Below are 10605 nucleotides of genomic sequence, written 5' to 3'. Positions count from 1 at the left end.
TACCGGGAATTATATTTCAATGGGAAAAGATAACAGTACAACTCCTGGCGCCTCGCATCAGTTGTTTACGTTTTTTTCTTCACGCGCTTAGAGAAACAAGACATGTGCTGCAGCGTCTTTTTTTATTTGATCATTGTAGCGGTGCGACAGCTGGAAGTGAGTGATCCTTCTTAAGCGTGCTACGTGGGCTTTGGGGGCCAAGCCGTGAAATTATTCCTCGCCGAGCATATATATGCATGACGACTCGCCTGAAGTTCCGAGAGGACAGTCGCATCGTACTATAATGGATGCCGGTATGTCGGCGCCGGCGATGGAGAAAGGGCAACATGTGTCTGCAAAGAAAGAATCTGACAAAGGAAGGTAGGAAGTGAACCCTCTTTTCATAACCTTTTGTTTTGCGAGTTTTCTTTTTTATATAATAGCAGCATATCCCAAAAAGCACACTTAAATGCCACAGTTCGCTCTCATTGATCGAGCGCAGTGAGCTCGAGCAGGACATTTGCTAATTAGAACATAGGTCATGCATAGATATAGGAGGGACATTCGAGACTAGATTTTGGTGAACATTTACACGGGTTAAAATTACTCATCGCTCTCTTGGCTTCCGTGCAAAGATAGGCAATGATAGCTACTGTACACCACGTCCTGAGACGAAAATGAAAATTGCTTATGACAAAACGTGAACGCGCGAAATATAACAATATACCGTGATGCGGGCTACGAAAGTAATTTCTTCCTTCTGCATTTTTCTAACCATTTAGTATTCCCACATTATTATAACATTAAGGCTAAATATTTATTTGCATTCTGCGCTATTTATTTCATCCACTACCCACAATCGAAACTCGGTATAGGAATCTTACAAGGGTCGCTAAAATGTGAGAAAACAGCATACCATTAATTTACAAGGAGAATAACTAAGATGCTAATCAAAGAATCGTCAGATACAAATACGAATGTCTTGAACCAAAAGGTTCATTCAGAGACAGTAAACGATTTCATTTTCTGTCCACCAGATGTCATAAAAGGCGAGAAATGCCAGTTGTGTTAGCCCCTCAGCAAGCTGTCTGAAATTTTAAATGAAACCGGCAATTTTTGTTTAGTACACCTGATTAAACTGGCATATCCGGAAATTGGCGAAATCACGCTGCAAATTGTTATCATGCACTGACACCACACATCACAAGCGCAGCTTGTTCATTTTTTCTCTGAATTGCCAGTTTCCGTGCTTTATCTCTCTCGAGATAGTGAAAGTGTAGGCGAGGGTTTGAGTAAGTGTAGGCGAGGGTTTGAGTATAATAAAGAATTGCATCTAAAAGCCTTTGGAGGCCAAGGAGGTTATAAATCGAACTGCTGATGTGGAGGTCCGTTTTGACATAGTCAAAACGTCCACTTAGTTCACCTAACGTGGTTGGTGCGTTGACTAACTTTCGCTGCTTTGATATCCAAGACGACATGGCCAGAGAAAATGGTGGCGTCCTGCGTTGCCCATGGTTTTGCAAATTGAGCGAAGGAAGGTTCATGGTTTATACTTCAACTGTAAGTTCAACAAACTTTATTCAAACAATTCCTGCTGTTGTCGCTGTGCTTCACCTTTTACTAGGACTGCGCCCGTGAATTCAGATGCGCAGTTTTGTCGATAGGTTTCCAAAGAATATATACATTCGACGCTTATGGCAGCTAGCCATTCGAAACCTGGGAACCAAAAGACGGAAATCATATGTGCTTCGAGAATTTCGCTCCGAAGTCTCCTCACTACGTTGGGCAAACTACTCCGCTGAAACCGGGCAGTCTAGCAACTGTGCTCCCACGTTTCCACAGCACATTCAAAAACCGGTAAGTACATTTGGAGATTTCACTTCTTTGTCATTATTGCCGACAGTGGTGCAACTCAATTTGTGGTGCAACTCGGTGCAACTCGGTGCAACTCCGTTTTCAATTGAGCAGCCTATTCTTCGCTCTAATTAGCTCGCCTTTAACACTACTGCGCGAAGGCGCATCTCGATTGCAAGCGGGAACCACAGACAAGAACTTTTTAAATGTTTAACGTTAAAATCCTGAAGGATAGCTGTCATTCAATATTTTTTATGCTCTGATTATGCAAAATGCAATGGGCAGTTTAGGTGTAAGTTTTAGCTCATGTATATCACCGCGATAAAAAAAAATGAGTTCGCTTCGCACTAGTGTCGTTATTTTTGATCAGCTGTCACCTTATAATCTTCAACTCTTCCAAATGACCGTATATATTTTGGTCTGACCTCAAGCGAGTCCAGTATGCATACACCAATACTTTGAAATACTACTGCTTGCGATTTTATATTGCAGGCGAAAATGATAACACCATCTCCAAGACAAAGCGGCTCTGAGGATGCCGGAAACTTTGAAGACGTCGACGACATTGCATAGGCAGTTTCAGATTCGCCTAAAAGGCAACGCTATAACTGCTGCATTCGTCTGAGAGAAATGTCATGCAGTTCAAGAGGCGCGCGAAGTCAGCAAAGCAAACGACGGCTGACAAAGAGGATCGAGGCAGTCGCTCAAAGAACAGAAGCTATTGTCTGAGGGGGCTCTGGAGTTTTGACAGCAACTTTATCTCCTGGCATTGAACAGCTGCTCCGCCGGGCAAAAACGATACTTGGAGACCAGCATCCTGCAGATTTACGTGTGTTCGCTCTAACTAACGCTCCACGTCTACACGCCGGCTGCCTACGAGTAGGTTTGGTCAAAATTCAACTGCGCTCTTTCATCAACTGGGGCACCAATAAAATGATACAAATCTGTTTATGAAGGCCTGGGATTTCCGGCTGAACCTTCCTCTTTTCTAGAAACGCTTGCCGGAAGTCGGAATGAACAGCGCTACTATACCCTGATCGTGTATCACATCGCAGCCAGGAATCATGTCGAGCGTGTCGGAGATAAGGTTGTCGGCGACGTGGACTTCGGGATAGAGGTACAAGATGACAGCCTCCTGCCTGAGCCCGAAAACGCATGTGTATACATGCTGGTCGGATTGAGCATGCGCTTGAAGTGCCCCGTTTGCTTTTTTTTTATTGTCTCTCACGGGAGTACCGATCGGGCTGAGCTTACTGGGCAATGCATTGATAGGTTAGCATCCATTAGAGTTGAGGTATGACGTTCCACGGTGCTGCATCGCATTTTAGCATGAAGAAATATTTAGGTGCCCAGCTGCGACATAGCTGTGGGCCCTCTTTCAGCAAGTTTTAAGAACCCAAGTGACTTATCTAAGATCGTACGCGCCATTTAAGACGCCTGCCATTGGGTTAGACTGAACTTATATTCCTTTAGCTTTCAGAGGTCACATGGTTGATAATGACGGGAATTTCGTGAAGTGGGCATGCATAAAGGCATCACTTGATGCTTTGCACGCGAGGAAGGATTTCGGCTTGGTAATAAATTGACCGATGTCCATGTTCAATGAGAGAAGCACAAAATGAAGGTGCGGCTTATCGTGCAAGCGCTGCAGTGCATCAGTAGCTGATGCGTTAGACTTCTGCGAGAAAGTGTTGAAATTGACACAGTTTAAAACAGCCCGAGCCACTGCAAGGTTTATTACGGTTTTTGATCAACAAAGTAAGCAATGTATTGCGAAAGATAATTAGGTAATTAGATACGGTGATTAGTTAATTAATTAGAATAACTGGTTCACAGCAAAGGAAAGGCGCAGTATATGTCACACTTGTTCTGTGGACACTTGAACTGCACCGTAAGGGAAGGGAGGAAGGTGAGAGTAAAAACGGAAAGAGAGAAAGGGGTGCAGTAGTGGATGTGACGTCAAGGATATGTGACGCCACGCATCCGGAAGTAGAGCCAAAAAAGGGCATAGGAAGTGTTTGACGCGCAATTCGAAAGTACCAAAGACTAAATGGGTAAACAACAAGTGAATTAAGCAACTAGAAGCAACCAGAAGCAACCAACCGCAGCATCCGTGCTTTCGCATTACTCCAATTAAGATTCAGCAGTGCTTTTTAATTTATTTGTTAGTCCGGCGTTTGGAGCGTTGATCTGGGCGTACCAGCGCGGAGCGTTTTTCCCTCGCTGCTGTTTTCGGCGCAAATTCTGGGCGCTCGGCTGGAACGCCCGGTAACCTTATCCTTATCTTTGACTCTTTTCTTTGATGGAAATTGTCCGCCTCACCCTTTCGCAGTTTTCTTTGTTTTTTGTTTGTTTCTTCAACCGCGAGTTTGACTATTTTGGTGCTGCCGAGAGTAAAAGCGGTTAGCACACCCTGGCCTGTGGTTGTTCGTCGTGCGGATTGCGCTTGCAGACACTCTCCTTTCCAGGGTGAAGGCGGCAGCCTTCAACATGTTAAGCGTTTCTTTCACAGGCCTGAAAACAAAGAACGGGGAAGAAACACGTACAAACAAACCAAGCGGTGACTATCAACTGAATTTTTATTAAGAACTCGTGCTTAAAAATGCTTAAAGTGTTGCCTTGCGCCTGCGTACAATGTATGAAAACACACGCACACAAAACGGAAAAGCCAGACAACACGTGCGCTAAATAAATTGCACTAGTATATTCCCATGAAGACAATGCCCTTCTATTGGGTGTAATGCCACCGAAGGTTTAGTAATCGCGAGATGCTCGATGGGGCGATCAAATATGCCTCCATTATTTCCCAGCACACTTGATCTATCTGTCTTAAGGTGACATTTGCACGCCCCAAAGTGCTATAAATGTACTAGTCTTTTCTTCCTGTGGCAAGCTGGCGCCTGCACGCTCTGCTAAGCCTCATCTCCGCACATGCGCCGATTTAGACAGATTCCACTAGAGCTGTTCTATATAGGACCTCCTTGGTGAAGGCGACATGGTATTTAGCGAGCAGATACATGAATGATTGAATTAGTGAACTAGAGAGTGAACAACTAACCCAGGTGATGTTCATGGGTCATCGATGAATAGAGTGAGGGCGCTAAAGAGAGAGGAAGAGAGAAAGAGATGAAATAAACGAGAGAGCGAGGTAGGATTCAGCGTTGAGGCCGACGCAACTTCCAACGAATGGCTATAGCCTTGCTTGAGAGACCGTAGCAAACTGCCTTTTAAAATGCATTCCTATAAGAAAGGTATTTGTGAAATGAATATACGAGATGCGGGAATAAAAAATACGCAGTGGAAACGGAACCATCAACTCAAGGCTCGCGATGCATGGAAACCTGGGGCACATAACGAACAAACTACGAGGAATAAATATACAAGATTTACAGCTTTAAAACCCTCGAAGTGCCATTGCCGTGCGGTGGTGCACAAGGCGGCATGATCGATATATAATCGTTATATACACTGCTAGCCCAAATACATTCACCGAATACAAAGTTTTTTTTTTTTTTAGGTGGAGATTTGACCTGGAAAAAGTGGTCTACTGGACTGTCTCCTTCGCAGCTGTTTTCTATGGACTGTGGAAGTTTGCGACCAACGAACGAAGTAAGTAACGCATTCCACAATTAGTTGCTGTTTAGCTTTTTAAAGAAAGGAAAGCCGTAGTGTCTATCAGCCTTTTCGGTCAACTTCTGAGCCTCGTCTTGAGGGAAGGCAGGGTGGCGGAAATGAAAAAAGGAGGAAAGAAAAACGTGCCGAACTTGAGTGATTTCGACCACCTGTAGATCCTCAATATGCTTCGATGGTAGATGATGGCTACTGCTACGCGCGTCTTTTTTTCTTCCTTTCTTCTTCCTCTCTTTTTCTATTGTTATCTGCCCGCACGAAGCAGCACGTGGTGGCTCGGCTAAAGCCAGTTGGTTGGCCCGTGCGCTTTCTTTTCCTTCTTCCCACAGTCGCAACAACAACAAGCATTGACGTCGCAAGCCATGCGGACGTCCTTTTGCTTTTCGCCTCCATCGAAAGGCCAGCCGCCGCGGAGGTGTTCGAATCAAGGCCCTCCACATACAGGACCGCCGATTTCTTCGCGGCACACCCAGACGCCTCGAACGAAACCACGAGACCTTCTAGAGGAACTGGACATTAACAATAGCTGGCGTCTGCTTCAACCTGGCCGAGCAGGCATGACTTGGACGGGCCGCTGTCTAGAAAACCGTACAGCCCGAGTATATGTCTAGGCCAATATGATTTCAGCACTACTGTCCATTTGTGTATTCCCGACAGCTCTCAGTGACCAACAGCTTCTAGTGCTGCGTCCATGTGCAGCTGACATCATTCCCCGTGCCAAATGTGACTGGCGACTAAAACTGCACCTCCTCGATGTTTAAGACGTACAACAGGACACAGTTTCGACGATACAGCAATATATATCTCCATCCATGAGTGCTGAAGAGTGGGATCAGATGATGTAATCGATGCGGCAATGCCTCCGTGAGTGGTGCAAGCGAATGGCAAGACAAGAGCGTGAACAGATCTGCATTATTTCGGATGCGATAATTGTGCTTCCCCCCCCCCCCCCCCCCCACGTCCCAAGGCCCCAGTATCGCGACAACGCTCGCTGTATTCCGCAAGGAGCTTCGTCAGTTTCTCAAACGGCAGTGGGACTAACTGCGAGCCACAGCGCGTGTCAAACGCTGCGAATGCGAGACATGGTGTTTAAGACATTTGTTGCGCCGCCGCTTCTCAACGAAAAGCAACATACTGATGGCAGTGCAGGGCTCCATCTCAAACCTTAACTCAAACTCCCCAGAAAAAGTAATGGAGAAGGCATGCATCTTGTTCAAGGAACTATATACCACTGAACCCTGCAATCCGGGGTCTTTCCCCTCCATAGCCCGGAAGAAAAGCCCCTCGTTGACGCGACGTGACTCATCGACGAGGACCTGTATGCGACACTTAAATCAATAAAATTGAACAGCAGTCCAGGAACCGATGGTCTGCCATCCGCCTTTAAAAACTATTCTGGTCACTCTTGAAAAGGCCTTTCACTAAGATATTGAACGTTCTGCTGGAGGAAGGCAAACTCAGCTACAGCATGAATGAGGAGCTGTTGATCCTACTGTACAAATAACACCCAGAAGGGTCATGTATCTCACTTTTGAACACAGACTACGAGATTTTATCTAAATGTCTGTCATCGCGCCTGACACTCGCTCTCGCCAACGTTGTCGGGCCGCGCCAGGCTTGCTCTGGGCCCGGTCGATCTCTAGAGCTACACGGTCTCGCACAGAAAGACCTCATAGCTTCGCTACGTTCGCGCAACCTCGAAAGCATCTTACTATCCCAGTACCAAGAGAAGGCATTTGATAGGCTGTGCCATGAATACCTATTCAACCAGCTGCATCAGGCCAAAATTGACAAAGAATATGTCCGCATGCTGCCAGCTCTGTACGCAGAGCTGCGCTCGCCAGTGATTATTCAAGGACTAGTCTCTGAGCATTTTATGGTAGCGCGTGGTGTCAGGCAGGGGGGCCCTCTTTTCCCGCTGCTCTATACAATAGTGATAGAGCCGTTGCTACAACGCCTCGCCACAGACCCTTCCATGAAAAGAACCAAGCTCCTAGTCGGCCCACCTATGGTGACAATGTGACATTCACTGTCCCAGACACGTATTCAGCGGACCCGGTACTGCAGGTTACTAGCAGCTACTGCACTACGAGCGGAGTGCGCCTAAATAAGCGCAAAAACTCCGTCATGCACCTGAACAGCAGTAATGCTGCAGTCGCAGACATCTCAGTAGTACGTGAAACTAGGATGCTTGGATTCTTTGACCAGAACGGGCCCTCCACAACGAACTGGGAGCAACCGAGGACAAACTCGTCAGGAAGCACGGACTTGAACTTCCTACGTTGCCCTCTTACAGCAAAGGCAACCATCATCCGTTCCCTCCTCATCACCACAATAAGCTTACTGTCAGCATCCTGGACATGCCCGCAAGTACCAAAAAAGACGCTGGACAGAGCCGTTTTCCGATTCCTGTGGAAGGGCGCCCCTGACAAAGTTAGGCGCCCTGTCGTCCGCCAAACAAGACATAGAGGAGGCTTCGGCATCCCAGACCTCACAACCCTGTCTAAAGCGTTGCACGTCAGTTGGACAGCGCGAGCAGTGGAGTGTGACATTCCACTGACAAGGATGTTCGCACCCACTTCCTGTCAACCAGGCTCACAGCATTTACCCGGGAGCCCCTGTCGCATACCTCCCGTCGCACTGGCATGCCGCTCATCTTCCATCATATGGATACGGAGGGTTCGCTACTGCTGCAAAAGAAGTCAAAGGAAGAGCCTCAGTGTGCACAACTGAAGGCAGTGCTAGACGTATACTGACCCCACCTCTACCGAACTATCTACATAGAGATCTATCGTCCGTCGAGCGTCCCATGTGTCAGTGCATCTCAGCGCATTTTCTGGATGCGCACCGCGCATCGCTCATGTAGCATTACGCTCGCTGCCATTTACCGATCCACCACCGAGCTTTTGTGCCAGCACTCTCTTGATCCATGCATGAACGCGTCCTTTCTGTGAAGAGTGGGGGACCGCGGAACACATGTTTGGTTGAGTGCATCCTCCCTACCTCATTCCTGGATTGCCTGAAAGAACTGTTTGAGCTACTAGGAATGCCATACCTCACCGTCCGATATCTCAACCCGTTGTCCAGCACAGCACGAAAGCATTTCGTTCTGACTCTCGTCGAAATAAATTATCAAATTTAGATCGCGAGGTGCCGAGCAGTCTTCAGCGCGAAAACACCTTGTCTCCTCGAGGTGAAGAAAATTAAGAAGGAGCTGTGGTTCCATCTTGAACGCGAACGACACAACTCGCAAAGAAAAAGTTCTACGATGAATGGGGACACGCCACGATAATTTTCAAGGAAGAAAAGGGAAACATCGAAGTAAGATGTTAGAAGAATTGTTCAGGTCAGGCTTTGACCCATCGGGTTGGCGTGAACGTGATGCACTGGCACTGCGACGTTACCCCAGCGGGGATCAGCCAGATTGCATGAGTCTCTTGGCTGGAAAAAGCCCGCTCCCCGAAGTAAACCCCCCACCCACCCCTGTTGTGAGGAAGGCCTCGCCTACGGTTGTCGAAGAATGATAATGGTCTCTGGTTGAGGTCTGTACCCTCACAGGAGGACTGCACCTGGTACATCCCCCCTTTCATCTGACAAGACGAGATATTCCGTACGGGAGCGGAGTGTCTAAACTGTGGGGCCAGCGCCGTGGGTGTACAATATTAGAGTTTTTTTTTTCACCTGTTTTACTTTTGCGATGTGAAAAGAAGCCTTAGCCGGATGTGATCACTATGTTTATCGGTAAAGCTAATTTCATGGAACAATGACGCGTATTATCGCATCTAATCGCCGTCTCTAGAATTCACACGAACCATGGATACCATGTTCCATGCAAACATTTACCCTTCCTCCCATGTATTCGTTGTAGGTCGGTGTACTATGGACAATATCTTCTTTCGCTAGTGAATGTGGGTATTTCAGAGCGAAATATCTCCTACCCGGGGCTCAACCTCGGATTTCTCCTCGTTGTGTTCAAATGACCTTGAGTGAAAACAGATGCTGTGCTATTCTTCTCTCAAGAACTAACTGAAAGAAAAAATGAAAACATCGGAACTAAAGGGTGATGTAACCTTAACCTAATCAGCTGTAGTTGTCCTTCGAAACGTGACAGATAGCGCACCTCCCTTTCCCCAAGACTCAACCGCCTCTACAAAAAATGGCCAAAACTAACCGCGGTATGAAAATATCTGGTGTTGTATTGACCTAACTATATGTAGGTGTCTACCAAAACGTGAGACAGGTACCACACCTTTCTTTCCCCAAACCTCAACAAAAAATGCCCGTCCCTCCGTGGAGGGACACTTAAGATCCCATACTACTGTACCGGAGTAACAGGCTTCAAACCCGAACATCGGCAACGGAGGCGAAACGGAGAGGCGTGTGCTGTGCGATGTCAGCGCACGTTAAATATGCCTATAGGTGGTCTAAAATAGTCCGCAGGCCTCCACTACTGCATATCTTTCCTTCCGCTTTCACGCTCACCTTCATCCTTTCCCTTATGGCACGGCCGGGTCACGTGTCACTATAGTTATTTCCTGATGTAAGATGCCCGACTACTGTGCCAGAGTTCGCGGATTCCATCCTCACCGCCGGAGGCTGCATTTCAATGGAGGCGAAACAAAGAGGCGTCCATGTGCTGTGCGATGTCAGTGCACGTTAAGATCCCCAGGTGGTCAAAATCACTCCGGAGCCCTCCACTACGGCACCCCTTTCTTTTCTTTTTCACTCTCACCTTCCTCCATTCCCCTACGACGGGGTTGAGGTGTCGATGGAGGCGAAACGAAGAGGCGTCGTGTGCTGTGCGATGTCAGCGCACGTTAAAGATCCCCAGGTGGTCGAAATTACCCCGTAGCCCTCCACTACGGCTCCTCTTTCTCTCTTTCCACTTTCACTCCCATCTTCCTCCCTTCCCTTACGGCGCGGTTGCGGTGTCCACAGAAAAACAAGTGAGACAGTTACCGCGCCTTTCCCTTCCTATAAATAAATCAGTTTACGGAACAAGTGTGACAAATACTGCGCCTGTCCTTTCCTGTGAACCTATTATTATTATTATTATTATTATTATTATTATTATTATTATTATTATTATTATTATTATTATTATTATTATTATTATTATTATTATTATTATTATTATTATTA

At 46.8% G+C, this 10605-nt stretch overlaps 1 pseudogene across 1 annotated transcript in view; it reads left to right on the top strand.

Annotated features, from left to right (window-relative positions):
• Window positions 1-200: 200 nt before the first annotated feature.
• The window catches only part of LOC146175800 (protein-cysteine N-palmitoyltransferase HHAT-like protein), a 34851-nt pseudogene continuing 24446 nt past the window's right edge, over window positions 201-10605 (top strand). Inside the window, exons 1-2 of the transcript XR_014701344.1 lie at window positions 201-360; window positions 5351-5442. The product of XR_014701344.1 is annotated as a protein-cysteine N-palmitoyltransferase HHAT-like protein (transcript). The remainder of the gene's footprint in view (window positions 361-5350; window positions 5443-10605) is intronic.

This window comes from Amblyomma maculatum, chromosome 10, assembly GCF_055883805.1.
Source record: "Amblyomma maculatum isolate TAMU_Amacu chromosome 10, ASM5588380v1, whole genome shotgun sequence".
In the NCBI taxonomy this organism is placed as follows: domain Eukaryota; kingdom Metazoa; phylum Arthropoda; class Arachnida; order Ixodida; family Ixodidae; genus Amblyomma; species Amblyomma maculatum.
This window is presented reverse-complemented; position numbering and strand designations above follow the sequence as displayed.